Source organism: Colobus angolensis, unplaced genomic scaffold, assembly GCF_000951035.1.
Source record: "Colobus angolensis palliatus isolate OR3802 unplaced genomic scaffold, Cang.pa_1.0 Scaffold72, whole genome shotgun sequence".
NCBI classification, from domain to species: Eukaryota; Metazoa; Chordata; class Mammalia; order Primates; family Cercopithecidae; genus Colobus; species Colobus angolensis.
Window position 1 is genome coordinate 3,327,509 of NW_012120932.1, and position 18,703 is coordinate 3,346,211.

General features: G+C 40.6%; 1 pseudogene; it reads left to right on the forward strand.

Moving 5' to 3' along the window:
- The first annotated feature begins 16,905 nt into the window (after positions 1–16,905).
- LOC105501538 overlaps positions 16,906–18,703 on the forward strand; it is a 14,990-nt pseudogene continuing 13,192 nt past the window's right edge.

An 18,703-nucleotide genomic window follows, 5' to 3' on the forward strand; every position in this document is an offset into this window, starting at 1 on the left:
TGTCTTTTGTGTCTTTTTTTTTTAAAGCAAATAGTATCATTGTTCTTTTGTGTTCTCTGTTGGGCGGGTTTCAATTAAACTGAGTTGTAATCTTTCAGCTGATGCAAAAGGTTTGTATTTTCAAAAAAATTTTATTTTTAACAAAATTCCTTCAAAGTCTACCTTCAAAAACATCATAACTACAGATGCTCCTTGACTTACCGATGGGGTTCCATCCTGATAAGCCCATTGTAAGTTGAAAATTTCATATGTTGCAAATGCATTTGATACAGCTTAGAAGCTTCAGCATTTTCATTATCAGCACGGTAGAGTATTGGTTGTTTACCCTCTTGATTGCATAGTGATTGAGAGCTGCAGCTCACTTGCCACTGCTTAGTGTCATGAGAGAGTATCATACCACATATTGCTAGCCTGGGAAAAAAATAAAAATTGGAAGTATGGTTTCTACTGAATGTGTATCACTTTTATACTGTCATGAAGTTGGAGACCATCTGTATTTTTATTTTTAAAAAACGGACAGAACAGAAATGCGTATATCCATGTTCAGAGCATTCATAACAGCCAAAAGATGGAAAAAAGAACCTAAGTGCCCATTGACTGATGATGAATGGATAAACTAAATAGGTATATCCATACAGCAAACTATTATTCCGCCTGGAAAAGGAAGGAAATTCTGACACATGGTGCAAAATGGATGAGCATTTAACACATTATGCTAAGTGAAACAAGACAATCACAAAAAGACAAATACTGTATTGTGCCACTTAATGATATACCTAGAGTAGTTACATTCCGAAAGCAGAGTAGTGCTCACCATGGGGAGGGGGAAGTAGGAAGCTGTTATTTAATGGGTACAAAGTTTCATTTTGCAAGGTAAGAAAAGTTCTGAGATGGTAATGGTAGGTTGTACAACAGTGTGAAAGTGTACCTAATGCCACTGGACTGTATCCTTACAGATGATTAATGGCCGGGCGCGGTGGCTCAAGCCTGTAATCCCAGCACTTTGGGAGGCCGAGACGGGCGGATCACGAGGTCAGGAGATCGAGACCATCCTGGCTAACACGGTGAAACCCCGTCTCTACTAAAAAATACAAAAAACTAGCCGGGCGAGGTGGCGGGCGCCTGTAGTCCCAGCTACTCGGGAGGCTGAGGTAGGAGAATGGCGTGAACCCGGGAGGTGGAGCTTGCAGTGAGCTGAGATCCGGCCACTGCACTCCAGCCTGGGCGACAGAGCGAGACTCCGTCTCAAAAAAAAAAAAAAAAAAAAGGATAACTTTATATTTTACCACCGTTTGAAGTAAATGCTCTCATGGCATCTTTTTTATCATTGCTTACCACAGTTGCAGTTACTTTACCCATTGTAGCAAATATCCCAGCATGACAAACCATTTTTTAAAATTAGTTTTAAATTTAGAAAAAATTTACCATGTCAACCATTCTAAAGTGTACAATTCTATGTTTTAAATATATTCACAAGGTTATGCCTGAACTTTACTTTTCCCAAAAAGAAATCCTGTGCCCTTTAGCATTCACTCTCAATCCTCCCTTTCCCCTCCCCTGGCAACCGTTAATCTACTTTGTCTCTTGAAATTTGCCTGTTTTGAACATTTCATATGAATGGAGTCATGCAATATATGACCTTTTGTGTCTGGCTTCTTTCACATGTTTTCAAGGTTCATTCGTGTTATAGCATGTCCAAATTTTATTCCTTTTTAAGGCTGAATAAATACTCCATTGTATATACATACACGTTTTAAAAATTCATTTATCAGGTGATGGACATTTGAACTTTCTCCCTCCTTTTGGCTGTTATGAATAAATGCTGTGGTGAACATTCGTGTACAAGTTTTTGTGCACACATATGTTTTGAATTCATCATAGGAATATAGTTGGGAGTTAGATTGCTGGGTTCTGTAGTAACTTTATGTTTAACTGTTAGAAAAACCACCAAACTGTTCTCTGCAGCGGTCGCACACTTCAATTTCCATCAGCAGGGTAGGAAAGCTCCAATCTCTATATCCTTGCTAACACTTGTTATTTTCTGTTGTGTTGGTTATAGCCATCTAGTGGGTTTGAAATGATCTCTCATTGTGTGTGTGTGTGTTTTGAGACGGAGTCTTGCTCTGTCACCCAGGCTGGAGTGATTGCCACTTCCACCTCCTGGGTTCAAGCAATTCTCCTGCCTCAGCCTCTTGAGTAGCTGGGATTAGGCACTCACCACCATGCCTGGCTAATTTTTGTATTTTTAGTAGAGACAGGGTTTCACCATGTTAGCTGGGCTGGTTTCAAACTCCTGACCAGGTGATCTGCCCACCTTGGCCTCCCAAAGTGCTGGGATTACAGGCGTGTGCCACCGCACCCGGCCCCTCATTGTGGTTTTGATTTGCATTTCTCTTAATGCCTAACCAAGTTGGGCATCTTTTCATCTGTGTGCTTGCCATTTGTATATTGTCTTTGGATAAATTTATTTGAGTCCTTTTCTCTGTTTTACGATTCTGTTGTTGCATTATAAACATAGTTCTTCATGTATTCTGGATATTATTTCTATCAGATACATGATTATCAGATACATGGTTTGCAGTATTTTTTCACATTATGTGGGTTGTCTTTTCACTTTGTTGATGGTACCCTTTCATGTACAAGGTTGTAGTTTTTGATGAAATCAAGTGTAGCAATTTTTTTCTGTTGCTGCTTGTGCTTTTGGTGTCATGGCTAAGAATAAATACATTACCAAATCCAGGGTCATGAAGATTCACCCCTGTGTGTTCCTCTGATAGTTTTACAGTTTTAGTTCTTATGTATTTAGTTCTTTAACTCATCATGAGTGGATTTTTGTATAAGATGTCAGGTGGGAGTCTGGCTTCATTCTTTTGCGTCTGGGTATTTGTAATCTCAGTATCGCATTGAAGAGATTATACTTTCTGTCTTAGCACCTTGTCTAAAACAGGTGACCATAGATATATAGGTTTGTTTCTGGTTTTTTAATTCTATCCCATTGGTCAATATGCCTATCCTTATGCCCAGTACCACGACTTTAATTACCATAGCTTTTATGTGGTAATTGTTGAAATTAGGAGGTATGAGTCTTCCACCTTTGTTTTCAATATTGTTTTGGCTATTCAGTATCCCTTGTGATTCCTTATGAATTTTAGTTTTGGCTTTTCCATTCTTTTTCCCTGAGTGCTCTCCTCCTCCCCCACCAACAAAAAAAAAAAAAAAAAAAGAAAGGGATTTTGATAGGGATTGTATTGAATCTATAGATCACTTTGGGTAGTACAATCGTCTTAACAGTGTTAAGCCTTCCTGCACATGAACGTGAGATGTCTTTCCATTTATGCCTCTAATTTCTTTCGGTAATGAGTTGTAGTTTTTAATGTACAAGTCTTGCTCCTCCTAGCTTAAATTTATTCCTGAGTATTTTTTCCTTTTTGATGCTATTGAAAATTGAATTATTTTCTAGATTTCATTTTCAGGTTGTTCATTGCTAGTGTATAGAAATATAACTGATTCTTGTGTGTTGATCTTGTTTCCTCCCATTTTGTTGAATTTGTTTACTTCAGTTGTGTGTGTGTGTGTGTATTCTTGAGGACTTTTATGCATTAGGTCACGTCATCTGCAAATAGATAATTTTACTGCTTCTATTCTAATTTGAATGTCTGTGGATGTCTTTGATTTATTTTTCTTGCTTAATTTTCTGGTTAGAACTTCCAGTACATTGTTGTATAGCAGTGTCAAAAGCAAGCATCCTTGTCTTATTCATGATCATAGAGGGAAAGCTTTCAGTTATTCACCAATGAGTGTATTAGTTGCAAATTTTTCATAGACACATTTTATCATGTGGGAAGTTCCCCTCTAGTACTAGTTTGAAATAGGAAGTTCAGTGTTTCTATCATGCGTGTTGAATTTTGTCTAACGCTTTTTTTTTTTTTTGGCAGCAGCAGCAGCAGATGAGATGTGTGTTCATGTGATTTCCTCCCCTCATTCTATTAATGTAGTGTATTACATTGATTTTCATATGTTGACTCACCCTTACATTATTGAGATAGACCCCACTTGTTCATAGTGAATAATGCCTTTAATATGCTGCTGGATTCAGTGTACTAGTATTTTTTGATGTTTGCATCTATATTCATAAAGGATATTAGCCTGTAGTTTTCATTCTTATAAGGTCTGTCTGGCTTTGATATCAGGGTAGTAGTGTTTGCCTCAAAATGAGTTAGGAAATGTTTCCTTTTGTTTTGTGGAAGAGCTTGAGAAATATTTAATACTTTTTAAAGCATTTGATAGAACTCATCACTGAAGCCATCTGATCTCTTTACTCCAGTAACAACTATGTTAGAGTGTTATACATGTTGTTGAAACCGATAACATAGAATTGTCAACTGTAAATGTTAAGGAGGCAGCTGAGAGAGTGAAATAAGAACTCCAAGTCAGTGGGCAGTGGTTCTCAAACTTCAGCATGTGTCAGGGCTCATTAAACACAGATTCGTGGTGACACCATCAGAGTTACTTACCCAATAGGCTGGGATGCTTAAGAACCTGCATGTCTTAACAAGTTCCCAGGAGATGCCAGTGTTGCTGGTCCTAGGATCACAGTTTGAGAACTACTCTAAGGTATTGTAGGGATGACAACAGCTTTCCCCAGGGCTGAAGTAACAAAGGGTGTAAGTTTGAATTATTGCAACTTACAGAAGGGTCCCTATGTAATTGGGTCAGACGTCTGAGGAGGGGCCACCTGCTGGTTGGTGGTGGTATTTCTAGGTTTAGAGAAAAGGTCCATGAGGGGTAGTGGCTGGGGCTGGCACAGTGTACCTAATTTGCATATGTTGGAAAAACTGCAAAACTGCTAACTCAGTTCAGCTGCAGCTATGGGAGGGAACTGCCTTTGCCAGGGTGAAGGAGCATTGTTGGAATTAAGCTGTGAGAAGCAGACGGGAAGCATTCAGTGCCGCCTCCTCTTCAGTTTGCAGTCTCCCTCTAGTGTCCTCTGTTGGTAGAACAGCCAGCTGACAAAGAAATGGGTATGCCGAGCAGAGGACGACAGAAGAATTGAGGGACTGAATCATTGGTACCATCAACATACCTGCTACGTGTGTGTGCGTGCGTGCTTCTGTGCAGCCATCAACTGGCTCCATTTTCCGTCAAACGAGGTACCAGATAGTGGGGGACTGCTGTCAAGATACCCGAAGATGTGGAAGTGACTTTGGAACTGAGTAACAGGCAGAGATTGGAACAGTTTGGAGGGCTCAGAAGAAGAAAGGAAGATGTGGGAAGGTTTGGAACTTCTTACAGACGTGTTGAATGGCTTTGACCAACATGCTGATAGAGATACGGACAACGAAATCCAGGCTGAGGTGGTCTCAGATGGAGAGGAGCAATGTGTTGGGAACCGAATGTGACTCTTCCTATGTTTTAGCAAAGAGACTGGCAGCATTTTGCCGTGGCTCTGGAGATCTGTGGAACGTTGAATTTCAGAGAGATGATTTAGGGTGTATGGTATAAGAAATCTCCAAGCAGCAAAGGGTTCAAGAGGTGATTTAGGTGCTGTTAAAAGCATTCAGTTTTATGTATTCACAAAAATATGGTTTGAAATTGGCACGTTTAAAAGAGAAGCAGAGCATAAAAGTTCAGAAAATTTGAAGCGTGACAGTGCAATAGAAAAGAAAAAACCAATTTTCTAAGGGGAAAATCCAGCTGGTTGCAGAAATTTGCATAAGTAAGGAGGAGCCAAATGATAATCACCAAGGCAATGGGGAAAATGTCTCCAGGCATGTCAGAAGCCTTCATGGCAGCCCCTCCTATCATAGGCCCAGGGGCCTAGGAGGAAAAAAGTGTTTCCTCAGCCAGGCCTAGGACCTTGCTGCTTTGTGCAGTCTGGGGACTTGGTGCCCTGTGTCCCATCTGTGGCTAAAAGGGGCCAATGTACAGTTGAGGCCGTTGCTTCACAGGGTGCAAGCCCCAGGCCTTGCTGGCTTACACGTGGTGTTGGGCTTGCGGGTACACAGAAGTCAAGAATTGAAGTTTGGGAACCTCCACCTAGATTTCAGAGGATGTATGGAAATACACGGATGTCCAGGCATACGTTTTATACAGGGGTGGTGCTCTCATGGAGAATCTCTGCTTGGGCAGTGCGAGAGGGAAATGTGTGGTCACAGCCCCCAGAGTCCCCACTGGGGCACTGCCTAGTGGAACAAGGAGAAGAGGGCCACCGTCCTCCAGACCTCAGAATGGTAGATCCATCTACGGCTTGCACTGTGTGCCTGGAGAAGCTGCAGACAACCCCTGCAAAGCCACAGGGGCGGAGCTGCCCAAAGCTGTGGGAGCCCACCTCTTGCATCAGAATGCCCTGGAGGTGAGACATGGAGTCAAAGGAGATCATTTGGAGCTTTAAGATTTGGCTGCCTTGCTCGATTTTGGACTTGCATCAGTCCTGTAGCCCATTTGTTTTGGCCAGTTTTGCCCATTTGCAACAGGTGTATTTACCCAGTGCCTCTACCCACATTGTATATAGGAAGTAACTAACTTGCCTTTGATTTTACAGGCTCATAGGTAGAAGGGTCTTGCTGCCTTGTGTCAGATGAGACTTTGGACTCAGACTTCTGAGTTAATGTTGGAGTTAGTTAAGGCTTAAGGGGACTGTTGGAAGGGCATGATTGTATTTTGAAATGTGAGGACATGAGATTTGGGAGGGGCCAGGGGCAGAACAATACAGTTTGGCTGTGTACCCACCCAAATCTCATCTTGAATTGGGGTTCCCATAATCCTGTGTCATGGGAGGGACCTGGTGGGAGGTAAATGAATCATGGGCACGGTTATACCCATGCTGCTCTTCTCGTGACAGTAAGTTCTCACAAGATCTGATGGTTTTATAAGGGGCTTTCCCCCCTTTTGCTTGGCACTTCTTCTTCCTGTCAGCATGTGAAGGACTTGTTTGCTTTCCCTCCATCATGATTTTAAGTTTCCTGAGGCCTCCCCAGCCCTGTGGAACTGTGATGTGAAATAAACTTTGTAAATTACCCCGTATCGGGCAGTTCTTTATAGAAGCATGAGAATGGACTAATACACCTTTGTCTAAATGTAGAAATGACAACCACACTGCACACACATCTAGCAATGAAGACTGAGCAGGCATGAACAAAGTATACTCTTTATTCAACTACATCCTTTGCAAAACTGAATTGGAATGTTTAAAAACCTTCATCATAGAATTTTTGTGTTTCCTGAGCATTATACATCCAAAGGAGCTGCTCTTTTATGTTGAAGAGGCAAGATGTTGCTAGGTCTTTTCTCCCCTGTTCTGTTAACATGTGTATGTTCATGTCATTACTGTATTCAGTGTTTCACCAAGGCATCCATGCGATTCCACTGCTAGGTGATAGAGTCTGAAGGCAGTGGCTGTTTCCTCCATCTAGGCTTGTTTTGTTTGTTTTGAGACAGAATCTCGCTCTCTCACCCAGGCCGGGGTGCAGTGGCACCATCTTGCATCTTCAGTCACTACAACCTTCACCTCCCAGGTTCAAGTGATTCTTGTGCTTCACCCTCCCAAGTAGCTGGGATTACTAGACGTGCACCATCCCTGGCTAATTTTTTTTTTTTTTTTTTGGTATTTTAGTAGAGACAGGTTTTGCCATGTTGGTCAGGCTGGTCTCGAACTCCTGACCTAAGGCGATCCGCCTGCCTGGGCATCCCAAAGTGTTGGGATTACAGGCGTGAGCCACCGCGCCCGGCCTCCATCTAGGTTGCTATCAGGAAGTTTGGCTTGTCTTTATTGAATGAGCTACGGAACCTCTTTTATCCTTGATCTCCCTATTGTATTCTGGGATTGTCCCTCTGGACAGTCCCAGGTGTGTAGGGAGGCTAGGCCAGCTTGCATTTGAGGCAGCACTCCTCTCTGAAGTGGGAAAGGCCCTTATTATTGAAAAAACAACATACAGGCACCAAGGTACAGAAAAGAACGTGGAGAAAAGAGAGGAATCAGTGGGATTGAGGGTCAAGAAGGTGAAATGCTAATGGGTAGAGATTCATTTGAGATAAGAAAAATAAAAAGACTTGCATTTTCTAAAATTTATAAAAAGGAACATAACCTGAAAAGTTAGGAAAAAACCCATGAATGGGAATAGTAATGTGGAGGTTATTATTCCCTTTATATTTCAGCATGAATTTTTTTTTTCAGTTCCATCTGAGATTAGCTTGATTAAACTGAATCATTTAGAATACTCAAGAATGCAGAACATGTAAAGATAAATGGACTGTCAAATATTTCAATAAGGTGTATTAGAAGAGGTCTTTTATTTCTTGTGGTTTTGTTAATGGGGTATATATTTTAAATTGTTTTTCATGGGCATTGTTAGCTGTTTTTAACTTTTTTTTCTTTTTTTTTGAGACCGACTCTCTCTGTTGCCCAGGCTGGAGTGCAGTGGTGTGATCTTGGCTCACTGCAAACTCTGCCTCTCAGCCTTCCAAGTAGCTGGGACTGCAGGCGTGAACCACGTCTGCCTAATGTTTGTATTTTTAGTAGAGACAGTTTCACCATGTTGGCCAGACTGGTCTTGAACTCCTGACATGAGGTGATCCACCCGCCTTGGCCTCCCAAAGTGCTGAGATTATAGGTGTAAGCCACCGCACCGGGCCAACAATGTCATTTTTATAAAGCCACTTTTGCTTGTCTTGGAAGTGGAGTGATTGTTTTGTCATTGTGTTTTAAACTGCAGTTACCACTAGGTGGCAGTGTTAGATGGCCATTTTTAAAGTTAGACCCAGCGCAACAAACTTCAAGTACCTATATTAACAATATGCATGACGTTGTACATTAGATGTCTAGAACTTCAACTTAGAACTCAAAGTTTGCACCCTTTGCCAACATTGCCCTTTTTCTTCCCACACCCAAGCACCTGGTGACCATTGTTCTTTTTCGGGTTTGACTTTTATAGATTCTATATATAAGTGAGATCATGTAGTATTTGTCTTCCTGCATCTGGCATATTTCACTTACCATAATGTCCTCCAGGCATTGGACAGAATCTCGCTGCATCTGGCATATTTCACTTACCATAATGTCCTCCACGTTGTCACAGATGGCAAGATTTTCTTCTTTTAAGGGTGAATAATACCCAATTGTATACACACACAGACGTCACATTTTCTTTATCTGTTTGTGAATGGAAATTTAGATTTTTTTTCCATATCTCAGCTGTTGTGAATACTGAATTGAACATGGAAGTGCAGATATGTCTTTGAGATGCCGGTTTTATTTCCTTTGAATGTATACCCAGAAGAAGGAATTACTGAATCATAGGGTAATTCTACTTTCAGGTTTTTGAGGAACCTCCATGTGTCTTCCATAATGGCTGTAGCAATTTACATTCCCACCAACAGAGTATAAAGGTTCCCCTTTTCTCCACATCTTCATCAGCACTTGTTAAGTTGTGTCTTTTGGATAATAGTCATTCTAACAGGTGTGAGGTGATATCTCTTTATGGCTTTGATCTCCCCTGCCCCTCTCTTTTCCCCTCCCCCTCCTCCCCCCTTCCTTCTCCTCCGCTCCTTTGTCATCCAGGCTGGAGTGCAGTGGCACAATCTTGGCTCACTGCAACCTTGGCCTCCCAGGTTCAAGCGATTCTTGTGCCTCAGCCTCCCCAGTAGCTGGTATTACAGGCACATGCCACCATGCCCGGCTAATTTTTGCCGTTTTTAGTAGAGACGGGTTTCCCCATGTTGACTGGGCTGGTCTTAAATTCCTGACCTCAAGTGATCTGCCCCGCCTTGGCCTCCCAAAGTGCTAATATTACAGGCATGAGCCACTGTGCCAGGCCTGGTTTTGATTTTCATTTTCCTGATGATTAGTGATGTTGGGTAGTTTCTCATATACCTGTTGGCCATTTGTATGTCTTCCTTAGAAAAATGCCTATTCAGGTCCTTTTCCATTTTAAAATCAGGTTAGTTGTCTCTTTGCTATTGAGTTGTATGAGTTCATTATACATTTTGGATATTAGCCTCCTATCATATGGTTTGCAGATACTTCCTCCTGCTCTGTAGGTTGCCATTTCATTTTATGGATTGCTTCCTTTGCTGTGCAAAAATGTTTCAGTTTGATGTGGTCCCACTTATTTTTATTTTTGTTACCTATGTTTTTGGTGTCACAGGCAAAAATCATTGCCAAGACCAGTGTCAAGGAGCTTCTCCTTTCTGTTTTCTTTTACAATTTTTATGGTTTCGTATCTTACATTGAAGTCTTTAATCCATTTTGAATAGATTTTTGTCTATAGAGTAAGGTAAGGGTCCAATTTCATTCTCTTTGCAAGTGAAAATTCAAGTTTTATAGGGATTGCATTGAATCTGTTGGTTACTTTTGGTAGTATGGACATATTAGCCATGATAGTCCTTCCAATCCAGACATGCGGTATCTGTTTCTTGTGTCTTTTTCAATTTATTTTTATCAGTGTTTTATAGTTGCCAGATTACAGATATTTCACTTCCTTGGTAAAATTTATTCCTAAGTATTTTATTCTTTTTGATGCTGTTTCAAATGGGATATTTTTCCCCTTAAATTCTTTTTCAGGTAATTCATTATTAGTATATAGAAACACAACTGATTTTTGTATGTTGGGTTTATGTTCTGCAACTTTACCAATTTTTAAAAATACAAAAATTAGCCAGGCGTGGTAGTGGGAGCCTGTAGTCCCAGCTACTCGGGAGGCTGAGGCAGGAGAATGGTGTGAACCTGGGAGGTGGAGCTTGCAGTGAGCTGAGATTGCACCACTGCACTCCAGCCTGGGCAACAGAACAAAGACTCCGTCTCAAAAAGAAAAAAAAAAGATTGCAACTTTACCCAAAAAAAGTAGAATTTTTTTTGTGTGTGTGTGTGGTATCTTTAGAGTTTACTACATATAAGATCATCTGCAAACAAAAACATTTTTTAATTTCTTCCTTTCCAATTTGGGTGACTTATTTTCTAATTGCTCTATTTAGGATTCTAGTACTAAGTTGAATAGGAGTATTAAGAGTGGGCATTCTTGTCTTCCTTGTGATCTTAAAGGAAAATATTTCAGCTTTTCACCACTGAATATGATGTTTGCTGTAGGCTTGTCATGTATGGCCTTTATTATGTTGCTAGTATTTACTATATTTATTACATGCCTTCTCTGCCTAATTTGTTGAAAGTTTTTAACATGAAATGTTGATTTTGTCAGATGCTCGTTCTGCATCTATTGAGATGATGTGATTTTTTTAAACTTCATTCAGTGAATGTGGTGTATCACATTTATTGATTTGCATATGTTTAACCACCCTTGCATCCTACAATTAAATCCCACTTAATCATGGGGGATGATTCTTTTAACATGCTATTGAATTCAGTTTGCAAGTTAGTATTTTGTCAAGGAATTTTTGCATCTATGCTCATCAAGAATATTGATCTGTAATTGTCTTTTCTTGTGTCCTTTTCTGGCTTTGTATCAGGGTAATGCTGGCCTCATAAGTTTGGAATCGTTCCCTCTTAAATTTTTGGGAGATCTGAAAAGAATTGGTATTGGTTAAATGTTTGGTAAAATTGACCAGTGAAACCTTCTGGTCCTAGGCTTTTGTTTGCTGGGAGATTTTGATTATTGATCCAATTTCCTTGCTTATTATTGGTCTGTTCAGAATTCCTATTTCTGCATGATTCAGTCTTGGTAGGATTGTATGTTTCTTGAAATCAGTCAGTTTTTCTTGCTTACCCAATTTAACTGTGTTTGTGTCTTATGATCATCGGTTTTTTTTTTGAGATGGAGTCTCACTTTGCCACCCAGGCTGGAGTGCGGTGTGGCCTGATCTTGGCTCACTGCAACCTCTGCCTCCTGGGTTCAAGCGATTCTCCTGCCTCAGCCTCCCAAGTACCTGGGATTTCAGATGCATGCCACCGTGCCCAGCTAATTTTTTGTATTTTTAGTAAAATGGGGTTTCACTATGTTAGCCAGGCTTCTCAAGCTCCTGACCTGAGGTGATTCACCCACCTCAGCCTTCCAGAGTATGGGGATTACAGCCGAGAGCCACCATGCCTGGCCAATTATGTTGTTTTAAAAGATCTACACATGAAGTTATTCCTTTTTTGTTTTGTTTTGCTTTGTTTTTGTTTTAAGATGAGGTCTCACTTTGTCACTCAGGTTGGAGTGAAGTGGCACAATCTTGGCTCACTAAAAGTGGCTCAGTGAAAGTCGCGTGATCTCAGCCTACCTCACCCTCCCAAGTAGCTGGGACCACAGGCATGCGCCACTCTGCCTGACTAAATTTTGTATATTTTGGTGGAGACGGTGTTTCACCATGTTGCCCAGGTTGGTCTCAAACTGCTGAACTCAAGCTGTGCATCTGCCTGAGTCTCCCAATGTGCTGGGATTACAGGCATGAACTACCATGCCTAGCAGAGGTTCTTATTTGTTTCAATTCTTTAAGGTAAATGTCTAAGGGTAAAATCACTGAATAAAAAAGTAGTCATTTTAATAGCTCCTGTTACAAGTGACCAAATACTAAATACATAACATTAAAGCAATATATTTATTTCTCACCAACATTACCAGGATTTTAAAATCATGTTTTGTTCAGTTACTAGACATTTATTTACAGCATTAAGATTATATTTTAAAATGATCAATAAATTAAATAATTCAATAATTTTGCTACTTTGTTTCCAATGGTGTGAACCATCATTGACATACCAAGTTCCCTTGACATAACCTTAGAAATATGTCCTCACATACTATAATATTAAACTTTTAACTATCTCAAGTATTTCTCCATTCTAGTGCTTTCCTTTTCATCCTGTTATATTGTGTTGTTTTTAATTACAAGTTTTAAATTTTTTATACAGCCATACTAATCTGCCTTGTTTTTTCTATTCATTAATTCAAAATGTATTCTGCAGACATAGTGGCTGAATAAATTTAGAAAAAAAAAAACAAGATCTAACCATATGCTGCCTACAAGAGACTCCCTTCAACTGCAAGAACACACAGACTCAAAGAAAAGTGGTGGAAAAAGGTATTCTATGCAAACAAAAACAAAAAAGGGCAAGAGTAGCTATACTAATACAAAATACTTAGACTTTAAGCCAAAAACTGTAAAAAGAGAAAAAGAAGACCATTATATAAAAGGCCATATCAAATAATCAATACAGCAGGAAGATGTAACAGTTATATATATTCATCCAACATTGGAGCACCTAAATATATAAAGCAATTATTAATAGACCTAAAGGGAGCAATGAAGTCCATACGAATTTTAAAAGTCAAAAATTGTACCAATTATCTTTTCTAACCACAATGGAATAAAACTAGAAATCAGTAACAGGAAGAATTTGGAAACTGTACAAATATGTGAACATTAAACATGTTCCTGAATAACCAATGGGTCAATGAAGAAATTTAAAAAGAAATTTAAAACTTTCTTGAGAAAATGTAAAAAGAAATTTAAAACTAAAAATGTTTCCATATGAAAATGGAAACACAACATTCCAAAACCTATGCGATACAGCAAAAGTAGTTAAAACACAGGGGGACAAAGTTAAAGTGTAGAGCCTTAATTAGTCTTCTATTTGCTTGTCAGTTTATGCAAGCAGTGTTAAGTTGCTATCAGTTTAAAATCAAGTTATAAAATAGTATCACAAGCCTCATGATAACCTCAAATAAAAAAACACATAAAAAGGATACACAAAAAGAAAGAAGCAAAAAAAAAAAAAAACCATATCAGAGAAAATCAGTTTCACTAAAAAGAGGAATAAAAACAAACAAACAAAAAAGACAGGAAAAATAAGGAAGAGAAGACCACAAAACAACTGAAAATAACAAGATAGCAAGAGTAACCCTTTACTTACGAGAAATAACAATGACTGTAAATGGACTGAACTCTCCAGTCAAAAGACATACATGGCAGAATGGATTAAAAAAAAAAAAGACCCATTTATCTGTTGCCTACAAGAAACACACTTCACCTATAAAGGCACACATAGGCTGAAAATAAGGGGATGGAAAAGATATTCCCTGCCAATAGAAACCAAAAAAAGAACAGAAATAGCTGTACTTATATCAGACAAAATAGACTTTAAAACAACAACAATAAGAAGAGACAAAGAAGGCCACGATTCAATGATAAAGGGGTCAATTTAGCAAGAGGAACTAACAATTGTAAATATTTAAGCACTCAATACCGAAGCACCCAGATAAATAAAGGAAATATTATTACAGTCGGAGAGCTAGAACTCAATACATTTATAGCTGCAGACTATAAAAAAGCTATATAAAAGACTATAAAAAGTACTATTAAAGCTGGAGACACCCCACTTTCAGCATTGAACAGATCTTCCAAACAGAAAATTAAGAAGCACTTCATTTAATCTGCATTATAGACCAAATGGACCTAATAGATATTTACAGAATACTTCATCCAAGAGCTGCAGAATACACATTATTCTGCACATGGCTCATTCTCAAGCACATACCATATGTTAGGTCACAAAAGTCTTAAAACATTAAAAAATTAAAATAATACCAAGCATCTTCTCTGACTAGAAAGGAATAAAACTAGATACCAACAAGAAGAGAAATTTTGGAGACCATACAAGCACATGGAAATTAAACAGTATGTTCCTGAATGACCAGTGAGTCAATGAAGATATTAAGATGAAAATTGAAAAATTTCTTGAAACAAATGGTAATGGAAACACAATATACCAAAACTTACGATACACAGAAAACACTGCAAAGGTGGAAATTTATAGCTATAAGTGCCTACCCTCAAAAAAGAAGAAAATATTCAAATAAACAACTTAAAAACTAGAAAAGTAAGAACAAACTACATCCAAAATTATGAGAAAAGAAATAAAGATCATAACAGAAATAAAATTGAAATAAAAAATACACAAGATCAACAAAACAAAAAGTTGATTTTCTACAAAGTTAAACAAAATCAAAACACCTTTAGCCAGGCTAGCTAAAAAGAAAGAGAAAATTCAAATAAATAAAATCAGAGATAAAAAGGAGGCATTACAACGGATACTGCAGAAATTCAAAGGATCATAACTTACTACTACATGCCAATAAATTGGAAAACCTAGAGAAACTGACAAATTCTTAGACATATACAACCTATTAAGATTAAACCATGAAAACATCCAAGACCAGAACAGATGAGTAGCAATAAGATTGAAGCCATCGTAAAGTCTCCCAGTAAAAAAAAAAGCCCAGGAACTGATGGCTTCACTGCTGAATTCTACCAAACATTTAAAGAAGTAGTACCAATCCTACTCAACCTATTTTGAAAAACAGATAAGGGAATACTTCCAAACTTATTCTATTAGGTCATTATTACCCTGATACCAAAATCAGACAAAGACATCAAAAAAGTAGACCAGTATCTCTAATTAATATTGATGCAAAAATCCTCAACCAAATACCAGCAAAACAAATTAAACAATACATTGAAAAGATAATTCATCATGATCAAGTGGGATTTATCCCTGGGATGCAAGAACGGTTCAACACACAATCAGTGTGACACATCACATCAACTGAATAAAGGACAAAACCATACGATTACTTCCACTGAAGCTGAAAAAGCATTTGATAACATTCAACATCTCTTCCGCTGCAGGCAGCCCTCCTACCGCTCAGGCAGCCCTGCAGTTTCCATCTTCGCCACCAACCACAGTGAGGTGAACTGTGCTCCAGTTCGCCACAAGCTCCAGCCTCTACCTACCACAGCGAGGAGAGCTGCGGAGCCGAAGCCACAAGCTCCAGCCTCCAGCATGCCGCTGGTCGTGCTTCCAAGCCGGATATGGACCAGCAGAACCAATAAACTCGGAAGTGCCTGGAATGGCCTATCTCCGCCTTAGCATGCTTTATATACCGAGGTTCCTGGACTACCTGTTCTGATTGGATGAGAGATCTTAGGATAACCAATCAGAACATGATAATAAAGTCCAATCAGAATAGGCTTAGAGGTTTTCTCTCATCCAATCAGAACATGGGTGGCCAGGACAGAGACGGAAGTGTTGCCAAAGTGCTAAGACCTGGGCAAGGCAGCCAGAGCAGCTCCATGCCCTTCTACAGGAGGAGAAAAGGGAGCTCCCCTGCCACAGGCAGGAGGCTGGAGCCTGCGACACCATGGCTCGCCTTGCTGAGGTTGGTGGTGGCGATGGAGACTGCATTGCACCAGCTGGGAGTGGTAGAAAGGTGAAGGCAGGGTAAGTGCTTATCTGCGGCTGCACTGCCTGGCAGTGGGGAGCGGGTTGGGGGCACTATTTGGGGCATCACTGCATGCAGTGGGGAGTGGGTTGGGGTGCTATCCAGGGCTGCACTGCCTGCAGTGGGGGGCAGGTTGGGGTGCTATGCTGGGCATCGCTTCCCGCAGCCGGCGGTGGGTTGGCACTACTGGGTGCTGCAGTGTGTGAGGTGGAGAGGGATTAGGGGTGCTATGGGGGATACACTGCTGGTGAGTGTGGGGTGGTGTGTGGGGCACTATTGGGGGATACACTGCCGGCGGGGGTTAGGGGGATATCAGGCTGCACTGCAGATGGCAGAGATGGCTTCCACAGTGGTGGTCTCCAGGGAAGGAGCCGGACTTGAGACTCCTGGTTGTGCTGTAGTGTGGCCAGTGCACAGCATTTCCATGGGAATCCAGAGCACTGCAGGACCTCCACACCTGCTGTGGTTTCTGGATCAGCAGGCTCTCATTCTGTGTCACAGAGACAACCTGGGACCCCCAGGCACGGAGTAGCGGGCACCATGGGCAGACAGGGCCCTGTGGGTGGAGGCATCAGGAATGGAAACCGGCACTTGGGTGTGGGGGGAGGTGGCTGGGTCTGTTTCTGCTGTTCCTGGTCCTGAGGACCGCAGCCCCGGTGCCCAGCAATTCCTGTGAACTGTGTAGGCAGCCACTATGGAGTCTCCAGTCCCCATCCGGGGCCCCAGTTCCTGGCCCCTTGGGCCAGAGGAGAGGCTGTACTTTGGAGGGTGTGAGTGCCTTCCGTGAAACCAGCCCCTCCCTCCCAGTGGCCAGCCTGACAAGGTGAGGCTTTGCTATCACTCGCTCCATCCTGTTCTAGGATTTTCTGGCTTTGCACGCCGAGCTGCTCTGTGCCAGGAGGAGGAGTCCCTGCTGCACTCTGGAGGCTGGGGCATGCCACACTGTGGCTCACCTCGCTGCCACCGCCTGCTGCAGTGGGTGGCCGTGACGGAGACTGCAGCGCACTGGAGCAGTAGCAGGGCGGCTAGTTGTGGCCAGGGTGGGGGCAGGGGTGCGGCAGTGGCCAGGGGGTAGAAACCTTGTAGGGTGGGCCAGTGCATTGAGGGCGACAGCAGCAGTGGTTGTATTGGCATTGGCGCTAGTGGTGGCAGCAGCAGCAAGTCTGCGGTCAGGGAAGTGGGAGTGGGAGAGCCGTGGTGGCCTGCCTGACCTGGCCTGGCATGGATAGGAAGCTGTGGGTGCTGTATCGTGGGCCTCAGTGGCAGCAGTGGAGGCACAGCCAGGGTAAGGAGAAGTCCTTCCCGTTTTCCTGCAGAATCTGAAGTCTCTTCCTCCTGCTGACACCTGAGCCAGGCTTGAGCGGAGCCTTATTTCACTCTTTAACAAAATTAAGGGATGACTAAAATTGGTGTATCTTTTTGCTTGTTTTTGTTGTTGTTGTGAAAAAGTCTTAAACTTTTTCAAATTTGTTGAATCAAGGAGGGGGATCAAGGTATCATTAACAGGCCTTCCGATTCCCTCACCTGTTCTTTTTCCTTTCTTCCAGTCTGTTTTTTACTTTTTCTCATCATCATCATCTTGTTCCTCTTTATTTGCTTATGCCGCTGCTTCTGTTTTTTGTTTCTATTCTTGTTTCTGCTCCTCCTCCTTTTGTTTGCTTTTTCCCAAGCAATGGCATTAACAACAAACCAAAGCTGAGTTAAAAATAAACTACTTGTCAGTGTGTTGTATTTTGAAATAATCGGTCCCATTAATATGTTTTAGAGATTTGCATAATTCTTTAGTTACTTGAATAGCTATGCTTTCCTGATCCAGTTAATGCGTTCTAAGTACTCAAGGAATTTTAAAAAATGGAATTGAAAAAATGATACAATATAGATTTGTTTCTTTAAAGTAGTCAATAAAATGCATAAACTTCTAGATCACTAAAAAAAAAAAAAGAAAATGGGCTAAAGGCATGAACAGATATTTCCCAGCAGCAATGCACAAGTGTTCCAATTTCTCCACATCCTCATTAACACTTGTGGCTTTTTTTTTTGGATAATATACATTATAATGGATGTGAAATGGTATCTTATTGTGGTTTTGAATTACATTTCCCTAATGATTAGTGACGTGGAGCATCTTGTGCATTTATGTATGTTCTTTGAAGAAACACCTATTCAAATCTTTTGCCCATTTTTGAATCATCTTGTTTGTATCTTTTGTTGTCAAGTTTTGGCAGTTCTTTATATAGTCTCGATATTAATCTTGTATCAGTATGTATGATCTGCAAATATTTTCTTGCAATCCATGAGTTGCCTTTTCAATCTAGGATAGTGTCCTTTTATGCACAAAATATTTTTATTTTGATGAAATCTGTTATTCTTTTATTGCCTGTGCTTTTGGTGTCTTTGATCCAAGAAATCATTGCTAAACCCAAATCACAAAACTTTTCTTTTATTCTTTCTTCTAAGACCTTTATAGTTTTAAGTCTTATGTTTAGGCCTTT